The sequence below is a fragment of the Gobius niger genome, assembly GCF_951799975.1.
Source record: "Gobius niger genome assembly, chromosome: 7".
NCBI classification, from domain to species: domain Eukaryota; kingdom Metazoa; phylum Chordata; class Actinopteri; order Gobiiformes; family Gobiidae; genus Gobius; species Gobius niger.
The window spans coordinates 17,762,485-17,779,583 of NC_136858.1; the positions used below are offsets into that span (position 1 = coordinate 17,762,485).

General features: G+C 41.8%; 1 protein-coding gene across 2 annotated transcripts in view; it reads right to left on the reverse strand.

The window, feature by feature from the left end:
* chrm3a (cholinergic receptor, muscarinic 3a) overlaps positions 1–17,099 on the reverse strand; it is a 110,981-nt gene that overhangs the window by 60,389 nt on the left and 33,493 nt on the right. The gene's annotated exons all lie outside the window — the stretch shown is intronic.

The following is a 17,099-nucleotide window of genomic DNA, read 5'->3' on the forward strand; positions in this document are numbered from 1 at the left end:
AGCACCAACTTCACCCCAGTTTGGAGCTATACTTATGCTGGGAGAAGCTAAATGCTAACAACATTTGCGTGACTGAGCGCACGCACAAAGACCGGACAGTTACGCATATCTCAGTATGTAAAAACGGTGGCCTGTTCCTTTAAAGGTACACTGCGTAACATTTTGGACTATACTGATGCGGCAAAACAAAAACATGCTCCTAATGACCAGCTCAACACAGAAAATGCTATTACTGCAGTGTGTAATAAAAGAGTGGATTTGGATGAAAATCTAACCAGTTTGAATCTCAAATTCTATTGCCTTTCATCACATCTCCATGGAGACGAGCTGGAGACCCTCTCCCAGTAAAGTTTACAGTCCTATCTTAGGAGGGGTGAGCCTCATAAATGTTTGGTTGTACAATTATGAGGTACTTTTCAATGATGAAAATATCTGTCATAAAATAAATGCTTGTAATTCAGTTTTATTTAATGGGTAAAATTCTACGCGGTGTGGCTTTAAGTAATGAAATAAAATTGGCCACACCTGAAGTGGACGAGTATTTATGTTTTACAGGATAATAGACCAGACATTTGGAAAACAAAAATCCCCACAAAACGGCATCGGCCTTAGAAAAACCCATATCAGTCGGCCTCTAGTTTTGTCTCTGTTTCTCAATAAATGTATGCATTCAAGTTGTCCCTGTGACTCAAGCTTGTACTTATTTAGATCGAGTGAAAAATGAAAGGTGTCGGCTTGTGACAAAAGTCTGTTGCAAGCAGGTGACAAAGAACAGAAGATGGTACAAATACAACACCGTTTACAAAAGTGTCAAATTCTGTATGTTTTTGTTCATTTTCAAAGACATGTCACATAACATCACATAACACTTCCCCTTTTGTTCACAGCCTAAACACTCAAGAACCTAAATTAGCTCCACTTGAATTTAATGAGCGTGCATCGCTTTGGACATCCTTCGGGTCCCTTTCACCCACTCGCTTTCTCATTCACCACATGTTGCATTGATGTGCAAAACTGAAACGCTCCCCGGTTGACGCTCCCTCTGCAGACAGTCTTTATCTCACTGAAGCCATATCGCACAATTATGCCACACACAATGTATTACAGAAGCTCCCCTCCTTCCCGGTGACACGCGGATGTCCGTAATGGATGGCCTGGCGAGGGGGAAATGTACCGGGAAGAGTCGGGCAGGGGCAGAAATTAGAGGGCGGGCAGGAGAGACTGGAGAGATAGACAGACGTAGTCTATGACAACAAACAAATGAAGGGGGAACTGCTTGGCGAGATAAGAGAATATACTGTTTGTCTCAAGGCCGGCCTGTGCGCAATATGGATTACCCAGCGTAGCCCTCAACAAACACGCCAAAGAATTTCTTTTTTACACACTGATGAATACAGTGGAGGATAGAAAGTTGAAATACCGATTGTGCTTGCAGGCTAGCGACGCCAGATTAATATATATTTCAAGCTCAAGACTGTTTGGTTTGGACTCGGAAAACACTTGCGGAGGGATGAAACAAAGGTTGGTCCGAAACGCGCCTTGAAAAATTAGCACGCAAGCTTAGAAGTCGTAAGAGCTTGGAGGCCTCAATCTGTCTATTAGTGGGCTGGTAAATGTCCATTCATTTGTCTCGCTAATGTTGCAGATCAGAGCATATCGATTCATCAACCGCGACCAAAGGAGTATCTTCTTTCAGCCGAGTAAAAAGTTGGATTCCGTAGAGGTTGTGTAAACTACAGTGAAAAGAGTAAGTGCTAAGGTAAAAAACCGAAGGACGCGCGAAACAGGATGTTTTTTGCTGGAGAAGTGCAGCAGAGACTTATCTATGTATCTGATGGGATCTTAAAAAGCAATATGTTGCTTCATAAGGAATCTTGGGTGCTTTGATTCACTAAGCAAAACAATGTCAATATTGTAACTATTATTTTCGAATGTGAAGCACACAAAATACTAGTCTCTGATTGTGTTAGGAGTTGTCTTATGGCAATACTACTAAAAGTCCAATAAGAACAACTGAAGTCGGCAATCCAAGATCACAGGAAAAGAGAAAAAAATCTAAAACACGACAACTGGGAACTAAGACAGCAGGAAGTGATTAGCCGAAACATGTCAAGGTACAAACACAAGGTGAGAAATCTGTTCCCTTAACCCTAGAGTGCGTAATACATTATGGAGACTTAATGTAGGACTCTTGAACAGTAAAGTAATCAAGGAAGAAATTAAACAAGATATTACAATATACTTAAAAGAAAATGATAATCAGGAGGTTAATCCATCCATTTTGTGGGATGCTTTAAAAGCTGTTATAAGGGGGAAATTGATTTCCAAAACCGTAGCACTCAAAAAGGCCAAGATGGAAATTTATGAAAAAGAAAAGAGAAAACTAGGGGAATTGGAAAAGGAACATAAACACACGTTAAATCCAGACTTATTACCAACAATTAAAGAAGTAAGAGACAATATAGATAAAATGTTAACCTCAGAATTGGAAAAGAAAGCTAAATTTCTAAGACAATCATATTATGAAGTGGGGCCTAAAGCAACTAGATTATTAGCTAGAAGGCTTAAAAAACAACAAGCAGAAAGAACCGTTTATAAACTAAGGGATGACAAAACATCCCAATTTACACATGAACCTCAAGAAATAGAACAATTATTTAGAAATTATTATGAAAGATTGTACAGCCAACCACCCTCTGCAGATAATAAACAAATTAAAAAGTATTTACAGACTCTAGATTTACCCTCAATAGGAAATAAACAAAACGAATTATTAACATCTTCTATAACAAGAATTGAAATTGAGAAGGCAATTGGTAGATTAAAAACAAACAAGACACCAGGCAGTGATGGGTTACCATCAGAATGGTATAAATCCTTTTGTACTGAACTTATACCATCATTACAAGCATCATTTAACTACACACTAGAACAAGGGGTCCTTCCCCCATCCTGGAGGGAAGCGATTATAACTGTTATTCCCAAAAAGAAGAATTCTGAGACATGTGCTGATTTTAGACCGATATCCATTCTTAATGTAGACTACAAGATTTACACTTCTATTATAGCTAAACGTATGGAAAAATGTGTTGGTGATATTATTGACGAGGACCAAACTGGATTCATTAAGGGTCGCCAAACCAAGGATAATATTAGAAGGAGCCTTCATATTATAGATCACATTAAAAAAGGGAAAAATAGAGCAGTACTAATAGGTCTTGATGCAGAGAAAGCGTTTGATAGCGTTAGTTGGGTCTTTTTATACGAAGTCCTGAACAAATTCGGATTCAATGCAAAGGCGGTACAGTGTGTCAAGACACTTTACCAATCACCCACGGCTCGTGTAAAAGTCAATGGTAATTTAACCAAAACCATACAGCTTGAACGCTCAACGCGCCAAGGATGTAGTCTATCTCCAACATTATTTGCTATCTATATAGAACCTTTAGCACAATTTATTAGACAAAATGAACAAATCAAGGGTATACAGATTGGAAATGATTTACATGTTGTGGGATTATTTGCAGATGATGTAATATGTTATTTACACGACCCAGAAACATCTTTGCCCATTCTTCTTCATAATTTGGAGTTGTACGGGTTTTACTCTGGATACAAATTAAACTTGGCTAAGACACAAATATTAACAATGAACTACTCCCCATCTGAAACTGTTAGGAGTAGATATAGTTTGAATTGGAACGCTACCACTATGTCCTATCTTGGAGTCAAATTAACAAAAAATCTGGAGAAACTGTATGAGGTAAATATTTCCAAAGTTGATCAGGAAATAAGATGTGATTTAGGAAAATGGGACACTCTCACTCTGGATTTTAGTTCCAGAATTGACATCGTGAAAATGAACATTTTGCCTCGCCTTCTTTACCTTTTTCAGGCGCTTCCTATAGAAATACCGGAGAAGCAATTTAAATTATGGGACAAACTCATATCAAGATTTATATGGAGTGGTAAAAAACCTAGAATAAAATTTGAAAAACTCCAAATAGGAAAGGACAGGGGAGGCATGGCACTGCCGAATCTTAAAGAGTACTATTACGCAGCTCAAATTACTCCAGTATTAAATTGGTGTGATGCTAACTATGTTGCGAAATGGAAAAATATAGAACAAGTGATACAAGGAAGAGAAATCTCAAGTATTATTGCAGAGACTGATACAATAAAGAATATGCTTAACCAAGTAGATACAGTGACTCGTTTTACGTTACGAATGTGGCTAAGTGTAATACGGAAATACAAACTAGGAAAAGGACTCCCTATACTTCAGTGGCCTGCTTATAATAAAAATTTTACTCCTGGTACTCAGGATCTGATATTTAAACAATGGGTTAATAAAGGGATAACATCTTGGTGCGTATTAATTAAGGATGGCTACTTTAAAAGTTTTCAAGAATTAAAGCAGCAGTATGCCTTAACAAATCAAGACCACTTCAGGTACTTACAATTAAGGGACTTTTATGGTAAGAAAATAAAACACATTGTCGAGCACAATAACAATGATCTTATTAAAATGATTGTCGGAATATACCATTCTAAAAAATATAGAACTACATCTTCCATATACAAACACTTGCTGGGGAGGAGGGCTTGTAACACTTTGGACATAAAAGAGAAATGGGAAAAAGAACTAGGATTTGCTGTCTCAGAAGAGCAATGGATATATATCTGGAGAACACAACAATCAACTACCTCTTCGAGAATTTGGAGGGAACATTGCTGGAAAAATATAATTCGATTTTTTATCACTCCTAAAATTACAGCCAAATATGTATCTAGGGTTCAACCCTGTTGGAGAGAATGTGGAGAGGTCAATGTGAATCATGCACACGTTTTCTGGTTATGTCCAAAACTCGTATCATTCTGGGAAGAGGTATATTCTACAATTGTGAAAATATTGGGCTATATAATTCCTAAAACATGTTTACTGTTATATTTTGGTTATTTCATGGAGGGTAATGTGGAAAAAAATGATAAATATTTACTTAAAATACTGTTAGTAGCATGTAAAAAGGCTATTACCAAAAAATGGTACAGAATGGATCCACCTACAACTAAAGACTGGCTACAAATTGTGAAAGGAATTTTGGAGATGGAGATTTTGACCCATAGACTGAGGACTCAAGAAGAGCAGTGTCAAGAAAAATGGGAGAAATGGACAATTTTCACTTCAACTTCACATTGTTAAAACCATTTTGTTGGTAAAGTTTTACTTTTAATATCCCAAGTATCCCATGTTTGTACTGTTCAAAACTTAAAAACAATAAAAAGAAAGTTACAAAAAAAAAAAAAAAAAAAAAAGAGAAATCTGTTCCCATCGCTGTACATTGTACAAGCTAATTAAAATGAAAAGTTACAACTGCCATATTGACTTATTAGATAATCAGCTGTTAAAGCTCCATTGGTCATTTACATTAGGACTTATTGCTGTTGAAATATGGAAACGTGAATAGTAAATCTGCAGTGAAACTCAAAATAATAAAATCTCCTTAAGGGCAAGAGATTCAAATTTCCAAATTTGAGCCAAGTTATAGAGTTCATTGGGCTCATTTTTAGAAGTGAAACTTAAGTTTAGCGTTGAACCTTTTGAGCTTGTGACCTGGATTTGAACTGTCTTCAAATTGAAACTCAGACACTCTGGAGTTTTCGTAGGAGCAAAAAGCCACAGTACTTTATTTTTCAAACTACAATGTTGCACTACTAGCCCGATTACTCTACATCTCGGTTCGCATCGGATTTTGAGTAAGGTGGACAAATTCAAAGCACTGACACCTCTCATACTTCATCTTTGTAGTGTGTTTTCTTCTCGGGGACACTTGTTTGAAGGACATGACGGAGTGTCCCTTTTACTCAGATGCTTAATAGCTGTTTGACTGCCCTTCTTGCACGCTTGTCCTCATCCATATTTGCATTTAATGATTTCCCATTTACCTGCACTCCTGTCCGATTTATTATCAACGCTGTCCTGCTTTGTCTAGACATTATTTAAAACATGTTTTCCCAACACATTTGACATAATGTGCCAATAACATTAATTTCAACCTTGACGCTTAATTATTCCTAAAAAAACAAAACAAATAAAGAAGAGAGTAGATAAACCTGGCTGTGCGGAAAGTTAAACATGAAGATGGGGATTACACTCTGAAATGCAAATTAGGTTGGAATTAGCTTTAGGTCCATTAGCAGAAACCATTTAATTACATCCCACTCAATGGTTCTAACCCATGTGTTATTAATGGACAACCTGCATTTCTTGGCCCATTGTTTTAACCACTATTTGAATACTAATACGCTGTTTGGTAACAGTGTGTGAACATCCATTTCAAAAACTTGGGGAGAGAAAGTTAACTTTAAATTAAGTCAGAAAGCAGTGATCTGCGGATCTCGAAGCATAAGTCATTCATCACAATATAAATGCAAACAGGCGCCGGAGATGAGATTTCGGAATAAACAAAATGAAAGTTGAACTTGTAGGCAGCAGTCTGGCACTCTCACTCCCCCCCTCGCCCGGGCCATCTTGCACGGCTGTGTTCCAGTCAATAACTTTAAGTGCTACAACAACAGGTTTAGTGTGACACTGCTATTCGGGGCTAATAAAAGGGAACTGTTCTGATTACAGCATTACAATACGCAATGCTGTGACTTAAAAAGGAGATGTTCGATAAAGCAGCGCGGCAATTAAGCACAGTTATGTCAGGGTGTTTGTTAGATGGCTTTGTCCTCTACTCCCGCGTTTCCCAATCAGGGGTATAGGCAGTGGTTAAAGTGGATTTTGGGAGGTGGTGGAACTGTAGTCTAGAAGACCCAGAACGCTCCACTAGGTCGATATATGAAAGGTTGTGTATAGACTACAACAGAAGGTGTTTTACATTACTTTTAATGTATTTATTTTAAAAATATGTTTTCAACTATTTTACGGAATACCTCTTCTTTATATGTGCTCGTGTTTGAGATACTCCCAGAAAGTCAGAGCAACATCCAGTCCTCCCCAGGAAATGTTTGATTGATCAGATAAAAGTTTGTTAAATCTGGTGTATTTTAGGCACAAATATGCTGTTTAAAATATCTTTATAAAGTGATGAAAGTCAGAACTGTCTACACTATGATTACTTTCCTAAAAAAAAAAAGTAAAAAAGTAAAGAAAAGCAACACTGATTTTTATAGCTGCAATTGACTTTGTGCATAACTTCAAATCATAACAGCGTCGCCCAACAAATGACTTCCTGTTTCTATCCAGCATGCCAAAATAAAAGCACACAGCTTGTCTCATTGATTAGTTCAGCAGGTACATGCAACATTACAAAAATATAATTAAATACACACTTTAAGTGGTTTGTCTATTAACATTTAGGCAGAAAGAAATGTTAACTAATGAACTGTTGAACTAATGGATGGTGCTTTTATTTTGGCGTGCTGGATAGAAACAGGAAGCTACTTCTTGGGAGGCATTGTTATGATTTGATGTTATGCACAGAGTCAATTAGACTAGTTTTATTATTTATTCTATTTATTTAAGTGTCTCCCTGTGGGGCCCGTGTCAGCTCTGCCCCTGCTCCGTCTGTAGCTGCTCATCGCGCTGAGCAGAGAGGAGGAGAAACGACGAGTCTAAAGACTAAACTTTAGGAACAAATGCTCTTCTCAATTTGTACAAAGACACCAAAATGACATGGTCAACAATGGCTCAATGTGGGCCAGGATTAAAAAGTGAATGTACTTAATGCCTCATCAATTTGATCAATACCTTTTGAACTACATAGTGCCATAGTCAATGATATGGAATTAAAGAGTATTTAGTTTTCACAAATAATGATCAGAGGAAAAAGGGAAATGATTTGAAAAATGACACTGAGCTGACAATCGCTCATTCATCATAATGAACCCTTTACTTACTCTAATCCTCTATTTGTATTTACTGACAATGCAATTACACAACACTAAAGCTGTACTTACTGTAGGCTGTAATTACTCATTTCTAACATTGTGATTTGAAAGTTTACTACTTTTCTTCTAAACACTTCCAAAGTACCCACGCATGTCCCTCATCCGAGTAATATTTCATGAACATCTGCGATTGCGTCAAATGACTGGTGGCTGTCTGTAAAAAACAGCTCTATTGGGCTTTGCCATTGTGCGTGAGGTGTTAAATATTTCAAGTCTGGACAAAGGTTAGACTAGGCTGCAGCTTCAGTGATGCACTGCCGTCAGCAGAGAAAACATGCCTATCTGAGGAGTGAGGAAGCGCCACCACATAAAACTGTATTTATGCCATAGAAAAAGGAGGAGGAAAAAAAAAAAAAAGGTCGATACATCTGGACTCTGTCTGGAGCAGGCATGGGACTGTGTGTTCTGGAAGGATCATAAAACACAGCAGTCTTGTTAAAGGAGGGAGAGAGGAGGGGAGAACAACACGCATATAGTGCCATCTGTTTATCTCTATTGGTGCACTGTAATTTAGGCTGAGCTTTGGCTTTCCGAGTCCGGCGAGAGGCATGAAGATATTAGGGCGAATCCCACTTAGTGAGATCACCTTTAATGCAAGAACAATACACAAAGGATGTCTTTCTGGTGGTGCTAGTGTGCGTATAGGATTATGGGTGAATCCGCACAAGCAGTGTTAGGCTTGTACAGCCCTTGAAATAACAAAATGCACTTGTCTCATGTATCAAAGTTAATCAAACTAAGTTTATATAAAAACACGCAAGAAAAAAGTTTTATAAAAGAGGAATTCTTAGCTGTCCAACTGTCAAATTATAATTAGGCGCTATGGAATTTGGTAAAGAATGCTAATTGGACAAACAACCTTTCTCTATAGCAAATAAAATAAGACGGCACAGCGACAACTACAACTATCACTATTAAGTATTAATTGAGAACTGCTCCTCAAAGTTTTTACCTCAAAGTTCAAAGAAGCTGAAAATAGTTATTATTTGCTAATAATATGCGTCTGCTAATACATCTACTTTATACCCCACTCCCACTACTCCAACAGCTTAACATACTGACTGGACTGGACACACTGGTATAAGTTTTTTTTCTACTACATGAGTAAACATAAGCCTTTTGCATCTGACCTCTTCAATATGCAATTTAATTAAGGGTGGATTAAAAAAAATGCTTTAGCTGCTTTTACATGGATTATGGTATGTACAGCAGATATGTGGAAAGAGATGCTTAGATACTGCGCTTATCTTTCAGCTGAAGGTCATCCTAAGTCCTTGTGCTTTAACTTAGCACAACAGTCTGTACGCTCTCCACAGACAAGGAGCTTTTTTCATATGTTCGGGACTGTTTTCAACTTATAACTGTATTTGTTTTGCTCTAAAATTCCCTTTGAGGCAACCTTACGTAACTTGCTGCTGTGAAGGTACTACAGACTGGGACATCACAGAGAATTGAATTTAAAACATACAGCTCAGAGGGACAATAAGTGCTCCAACATTACCAAGCACAGACACCAAAGGCATACAAGATAAGAGAGGGGTAGAATAGGCCAGTTGAAGAGCCTGTGGAGCTCTAACAGTAGTAAACGGATTGATGATTTCTCTGCACAGGAAGGTGTTTGGAGCAGCTGTTGAAAGACAGGAATGAGACTCGGTTTAAATCCCAAAGGTAATGCAGCAAATCCTCCAAATTAACCTCATTATATGCCTCAAATGTCATCACTTATTAGCTATGCATGTACATTTTTAAAGTTATGTTGCATTTTGTCGCATCCATGTCACAAGCATTGTGTATATTTGATATAATTATATAACACTACATTACATATGTCAGGATTAAATAAGGCTATAATAATAATAATGTGACAGATTTTCAGCAGTGAAACAACAGTCAATAAAAAGTTGTCGCTTTAAGAAGTTAATTTTCTTGTTGAATTTACAAAATGTAATTTATTGACATACATATTAAAAAAAGCACACAATTCTTTTCCACCTGCATGTCTGTCTATTGACAGCTATCTTACTCTATAGCCTAAATTATGATTTAAGTTTAGTTGTGTTTTGATAGTTTTGTTAATGGTTTATGTGCAAGGCTGTTTTAATTGTTCATAATTTATTTAATCCCATTTTGTTATAGCTTTGTTATTTGCTGGTTGTCCAGGTCTAAACAAACAAAATCACATCTAAAAGGCCAATATCAGGCGATTGCCAATTACAATATCAGCCAAATGAAATAATGGCCAGAATGAGATATCTGGAGGGAATCATTCACTGATGAGAGTGAACGTGGCAGGGGACACACATTACTCAGCTTAGACCCATTCATAATGATGACACGCGTTTCCCTGACATGGGCTATCAATATGAAGAAATGCCATTACTATGCAGCGTATGGGCGCGTATACCTTAATGGGAGCTGCACTGCGCTGGAGTCCTGTCTGCCTGGATGACGGCACCTCGGGGCACCCACGGGAGAACAGAAAGTCATGAGTGTCAGAGCTGTGCACCGAAGCGACTGGGCTGTTTTCGTTTGTAGTAACATTAGCAGTCACAATGTCTTCAGTCTGTCCCCAGGGGGCGCACACTCGGAGCCCACTGGCACCTCTGTGAGGAGAGCGTCACAGCTGGGCCCTCAAGCCCAGCGCAGTATGATGTTATTCTTCAGAAATAAATGGGATGCATCATTTAAGACTGGAATCAGAATGATGGATCACAATGAGAGTACTGTGTCTAAACCATGCAAAATCATTTTTAATTTGACACATGGAGGCACTACAGCTAAACTCAAGCATTAAGCTGACAGTTTTCATTTCATTTTAAAAACATTTCTGTTACAATGTGAAAAAGCAATTGTAGCAATCTACCTGTGGCAGCAGCAGCTCACCTGACTTCCTGCCACATGCTTGAGTGACTGCGATGCAGACCCTGAGAGGGTCAAAGTCCATCCATCCATCCATCCATTTTCTTCCGCTTTATCCAGGGCCGGGTCGCGGGGGCAGCAGTCTCAGCAGAGATGCCCAAACTTCCCGATCCACACACACCTCCTCCAGCTGTTCTGGGGGGACCCCGAGGCGACACCAGGCCAGCTCGGAGACATAGTCCCACCACCGTGTCCTGGGCCTTCCACGAGGCCTTGTCCCACTAGGACATGCCTGGAACACCTCCCGCGGGAGGTGACCAGGAGGCATCCGGAACAGATGCCCGAGCCACCTCAGCTGGCTCCTTTCGACGTGTAGGAGCAGCGACTCTACTCCGAGCTCCTCCCGGGTAACTGAGCTCCTCACCCGATCTCGGAGGGTGCGCCCAGCCACCCTGCGAAGGAAACTCATTTCGGCCGCTTGTATTCGCGATCTTGTCCTTTCGGTCATCACCCAAATCTCATGACCATAGGTGAGGGTGGGAACGTAGATCGATCGGTAAATCGAGAGCTTTGCCCTCCGACTCAGCTCCCTCTTCACCACGACAGACCGATACAGCGACCGCATCACTGCTGACGCCGCACCGATCCGTCTATCGATCTCACGCTCCATCCGTCCCCCACTCGTGAACAAGACCCCGAGATACTTGAACTCCTCCACTTGAGGCAAGGACTCCCCACCGACCTGAAGAGGGGAAGCCACCTTTTTCCGGTGGAGAACCATGGCCTCAGATTTGGAGGTGCTGATCCTCATCCCGGCCGCTACACACTCGGCTGCAAACCGCCCCAGTGCGTGTTGAAGGTCCTGGTTCGTTGAAGCCATCAGAACAACATCATCCGCAAACAGCAGAGATGAGACTCTGAGGCTCCCAAACCGGACACCCTCCGGCCCCTGGCTGCGCCTAGAAATTCTGTCCATAAAAGTAATGAACAGAACCGGTGACAAAGGGCAGCCCTGGCGGAGACCAACACGCACCGGGAACAGGTCTGACTTACTGCCGGCAATGCGAACCAAGCTCCTGCTGCGGTCATACAGGGAACGGACAGCCCTTAGCAGAGGGCCCCGGACCCCATACTCCCGGAGCACCCCCCACAGGGCACCACGAGGGACGCGGTCGAACGCTTTCTCCAGATCCACAAAACACATGTGGACTGGTTGGGCGAACTCCCACGAACCCTCGAGTACCCGATGAAGGGTATAGAGTTGGTCCAGTGTGCCACGACCAGGACGAAAACCGCATTGTTCCTCCTGGATCCGAGGTTCAACTATCGGCCGGATCCTCCTCTCCAGCACCCCGGAATAGACCTTACCGGGGAGGCTAAGGAGGGTGATTCCTCTGTAATTGGAACACACCCTCCGATCCCCCTTTTTAAAGAGAGGGACCACCACCCCGGTCTGCCAATCCAGGGGCACTGTCCCCGACCGCCACGCGATGTTGCAGAGACGTGTCAGCCAAGACAGTCCTACAACATCCAGAGACTTAAGGTACTCAGGGCGAATCTCATCCACCCCCGGAGCCTTGCCACCAAGGAGCTTTCTCACCACCTTGGTGACTTCAGCCCCGGTGATGGGCGAGCCCACCTCCGAGTCCCCAGCCTCTGCTTCCTCATTGGAAGACGTGATTGACGGGATTGAGGAGGTCCTCGAAGTACTCCTTCCACCGCCCGACGACATCCCCAGTCGAGGTCAGCAGCTCCCCACCCGCACTGTAAACAGTGTTGGTGAAGCACTGCTTCCCCCTCCTGAGGCGCCGGATGGTTTGCCAGAATCTCTTCGAGGCCGACCAATAGTCTTCCTCCATGGCCTCCCCGAACTCCTCCCAGACCCGAGTTTTTGCCTCCGCGACCGCACGAGCCGCAGCACGTTTGGCCTGCCGGTACCTCTCAGCTGCCTCAGGAGTCCCACAAGCCAACAAGGCCAGGTAGGACTCCTTCTTCAGCTTGACGGCATCCCTTACTTCCGGGCGCCACCACCGGGTTCGGGGATTGCCGCCGCGACAGGCACCAGAGACCTTACGGCCACAACTACGAGCAGCCGCATCGACAATGGAGGAGGAGAACAGAGTCCACTCTGACTCCATGTCCCCCGCCTCCCCCGGAATCTGGGTGAAGCTCTTCCGGAGGTGGGAGTTGAAGACCCCACTGACAGAGGGATCCACCAGACGTTCCCAGCAGACCCTCACAACACGTTTGGGCCTGCCAGGTCTGACCGGCTTCCTCCCCTGCCAGCGGATCCAGCTCACCACCAGGTGGTGATCAGTTGACAGCTCAGCCCCTCTCTTTACCCGAGTGTCCGAGACACGCGGCCGGAGGTCAGACGACACAACTACAAAGTCGATCATCGACCTCCTGCCTAGGGTGTCCTGGTGCCACGTGCACTTATGAACACCCTTGTGCTCGAACATGGTGTTCGTTATGGACAAACTGTGACTAGCACAGAAGTCCAATAACAGAACACCACTCGGGTTCAGATCGGGGAGGCCGTTCTTCCCAATCACCCCCTCCCAGGTCTCACTGTCGTTACCCACGTGGGCGTTGAAGTCCCCCAGTAGAACAATGGAGTCCCCAGTCGGAGCACTATCTAGTACCCCTCCCAGGGACTCCAAGAAGGCCGGGTACTCTGCACCGATGTTGGGCCCGTAGGCCGAAACAACGGTGAGAGACCTGTCCCCGACCCGAAGGCGTAGGGACGCGACCCTCTCGTCCACCGGGGTGAACTCCAACACGTGGCGGCTGAGCTGGGGGGATATGAGCAAACCCACCCCAGCCCGCCGCCTCTCCCCGCGGGCAACTCCAGAAAAATGGAGAGTCCAGCCTCTCTCCAGGAGTTGGGATCCGGAACCCAAGCTGTGCGTGGAGGTTCACTGGATGAAGCGCATGCAGCCCATACTGAATGAAGAGGGGTGGCTTGTACATGTCATTCTTTTGGTGTCTCCCCAATTCGTATACAGTCTATATAAAAAAGCAACAGAAATGCCAACAATAACTGTGTAACTGTTTGAACTTTACAATTTAAGATTATGTTTGCAAGCAGAGACCGCCTGCTAAGAAAGCAACAAAACCCGCACAAAAATATTTTCATAATTAAAGCACTACTAAATAACTTGTTTACCTTAATAAATGCTTTTTGTTGTTCCTCTGGGGTAATACAAGTGTTAATGGGATGACTGAGGGGAATTTCATCTCTCCCTGGTGTCTCTGTGCAGAAAACCACCCTTGCAACTTCCCTGCCTTCGGGTCAGAGGCCCCAATACAGACAAATAGAATCACAAGGAAGAAGTCAACAAGCTAACGGGCAAAGCTAACTGCGGGCTAGCGCCACTTTAGCAGTATTTACAGCCAAGTTTGAGTGAAAAAAAAAAATCTCCATTGTGTCATTGAGTTGTGGCACAATGTAATATCCCTCTCTCCCTTTGTCTTTTGTCAGCATAGCATTTACTCTCATGGACAATTGAGTAAAAAAAAAAAAAAAATGCAACATGCAACAACACCTGCAGTGGCGCTTATTAGTTCTGCTTTAAAGTTTGTTACAAACTTTTTTGACATGACAAAACATGCCAAACAACCAGTTAAAACACCACAAGCAAGTTTCAACAACAATTAACTAAAACAGAAGCAAAGCCTATTTTTTTGCCAATCAGAACCAAAAGAATACATTGAATAAACAGCTAAGCAAAATCTTTCAGACAAATCTTGTCCAAAATGTTAGTTCAAACGCTGAATGCAAATGTGTTCCTTTGAGGTCTGACAATTTTCACAAAACTGACATCAGTCTTCAAAACACCACTGACTTGACCGATGATGTGGATTCCCAAAGCCAAGGAAAATTAATGAATGGAAAATTAAACAAAGATGAAATGCAACCTCTTTATCTGCTCCAGTCCTGCTCTGTACAAACAGGCTAAACACACACGGCCAATAAAGATGACTTAGGTGGGATTTGCAGTCAAGACACATAGTCTAATCATTAGCCCAATGCCACTGCAAGTGTACATTCAAGTTGGATCATTTGATTTGAAGGAGAGCAAGATAAGAACAAGATGTTTGTATTAATATACATGTAAGGCTGGAGATGAAGATGACTTTAGCAAAGATTTTACAGTAATTGAAAGCATAAAGCCAAGAGAGCCTGGGCTGCAGACCAAATAGATTATTAAAGCATTAGCGCACAGGAGCCCTTTGTCTAATGACGCCCCGGTAGACTGGAGTGTGTTTTTACTGTAACCCGCCTTTAGTCTGCGCAAACAATCTGTATATAATTCATAACAGTCGGGTCAACATGCCAACTGTGAACACATGCTCATAGAGAAGGGTAAAATTGATTTAAAAAATGTGTGAGATCTTGCTGTGGTAAAAAAAAAAATTCTTATGATGAAGCTTCAAAGGTAACGGCAACAGGTTTTTGGGTTACGAAATACAATTTGCCACAGTCATTTCCAGGACCCTCCATGGTGGCTAGCACAGTTTACGTGTTATCTGCATGTTTTGGGTCTGTCAAAGTGCGGCTATGGCAATGAAAAGAAATGAAATTGTGTATGTCTCTATAAGTGCCAGCCTAACCTTTTATTGTGAATGAATCAGTCAGACACATACAGTTTATGCTAATAAGCCAATTAGGTGATGTTGACTTCTGCCAGTTTACCCACACAAAACAAGGGGGGAGGTGGGGCACGAGTTAGACAGTTGCAACAAAAGCCTCTGTCTGCCATTGCTTCAGATGATTTATAATTCGGAGGTGCAGAATCGCCTCTGTAATCACCGTGATAGGCACAAGGTTCATGCAGAAAAGAAAGACACAGAGGGTGTAACTTTCAGACTTGATTTGACATTAAGATTTTTTAAGTTTTGACTTGAATAATCCTGGATGAAAACACATAGACTTGATTTTCATATTTTGATTCCAGGTTGGGACAGGCATGAAGGGTCTGTTGATAATTGTTCCAACACACAAGCATTCCAATGAATTGTTCAAATGTTCAAATATGTAAAAATCTGATAGTTTGTCTCACTCGATCTTAACATTGTCTGCCAAAACAAGCACTCTCCACCTAAGTGAATCAAGAGAGGGAGACTGAATGCATTGGCCTAGACAGGTAATCACATTTGAAGAAATGAGATGACACAAGTGGTTTATCTCTGCATTAAGAAGAGCTCCCTCACTGGACACAACAGTGCATCTAAACACCCTGCCGTACTGTATCTCCACTTTTGTGTTACCGCAAACCCAAATTAAAGGCGGAATTCTCTTGGGCTCGAAACCACTCCTGCTGTTCAACAGATGTGCTTCGTGACCAACCACAGAGTCTAGAGTTAGAAAGCATATTCACTGTATACGTGCACAGCAGGCTATGGGACACTTGCTTTATGACAAACGCAGTTAGTCAGGTAAAGAAACGTTTTAGTTTTGCTCAAATGTACAATCTGCGAGTTCCCATGCAATCTCACTTTAATGTGAGACATGCTGTAACACCTGGAGAAACTTAAAAACAATGCTCAATTTCTGCAATTACCAGGACGCCTGTGCCTTTGTTGCTCGGGCATAAATGACAATTAGCCCCCTCAACTCAAATTTCAATTATATATCCAACACACATATCCATTGTGGTTGCTTAGGAACAGTGCCTCCCCCTTCCTGTCATGCTAATGCTCTGGCCCCAATGACAGTTTTGTGTGACTGTTTTATATCACCGCCCTTGTTTAATTTTTTTTTTTTTTTTTAAATACCTATGCGCTTTGTTTCTGCTTGCATTTCATGACATTTTCCCACTATCTGCTTCTCCTCTGAGTTCGGTAATTACCCCGCACATTAATAAACATCACCATGATTAGGATCTCACAAGAGGACACGGTCCAATAGCACATTTCCATTTTGGGAGTTGTTGTCTTGTTTGCATTGTTTGGATATAATTGAAATTCCTCATGTATTAGAGAGCAGATGGACAGATTTCATAACAAAAGTTCACTCCCTTATATGTACATTTGCATAAATAAATGAAAATCACAGCATGAATAACAAATCACCCCCAAACTCCTCGTTAACATCAGATGTGCATAATAGTAGTTATAGACATTCATTTAATTAACATTATTGTCAAACTTTCTTTGGCACAGTTCACAGGGCACTATGTAGAGGTTATGTTTGTGTGATCTCTTTGGTACTTTTAGAACAAATGCCTTCTTTGTTTGTGACCCAAATAAAAATGTAAGTTGGACTTAAAACTGTTGGT